Consider the following 708-nt stretch of genomic DNA (forward strand, 5'->3'; position numbering starts at 1 on the left):
TTCTTGGTGGTCTGTGAACTTGCATTCTACCAAAATGGTAATTAATGATCCATGTGTATTGTATGAAGGTTGCTGGGATAGTCATCTGGATTCTAAGTTATCTACCTCATTTGTTCCTTTTGTAGTTGTAGTGTCTATTTTTCTATTAATGACCACTGTAATGAACTGAGATTCAAGCAGGTGCTTCCATGCACTATCTGAAACCAAAACCTGATGTATTAGTGGAAGCACCTGAAGACTTACTGGACTGACCTTTCACTATTCCTCTAACGTCTGCTGGAACTCTATATGTAATGGGATCTAAACCAGACTGGAAAGTGAGCATTTGGTATGGAAGGACTGAACGATGGAAAGAAGTCTAGTTGTTGACTGCAGGAAAGCTTCAAGTCCAGTCTCCGTTGTGGAAGGCCCCAAAAATGCAGATTACCAAAAGTTTGTGTAATGTTGTTGCACCTGATTCTTGCTTATGATCTCTGTATGCCGAGTTGTGCCTTTCCTGCTGGACTTGTAAGTAAGAACATACCAGTACCTGTTTACACTGTAAAATGGATATTGTTACATAGACCATGCAAAAGGCATCCCAATTGTCAAGTTTTCTGCATTGTGAATGTATGACTTTTAAGAACTCTGTAGTTTTGAGTATCTACTGATTCGTTTCTGTTGGCATTTTGAGAATAAATTTTGGGATGGCTTTTTCACACTTACTGC

The sequence above is a fragment of the Phaethon lepturus genome, unplaced genomic scaffold, assembly GCF_000687285.1.
Source record: "Phaethon lepturus isolate BGI_N335 unplaced genomic scaffold, ASM68728v1 scaffold29150, whole genome shotgun sequence".
NCBI lineage: Eukaryota > Metazoa > Chordata > Aves > Phaethontiformes > Phaethontidae > Phaethon > Phaethon lepturus.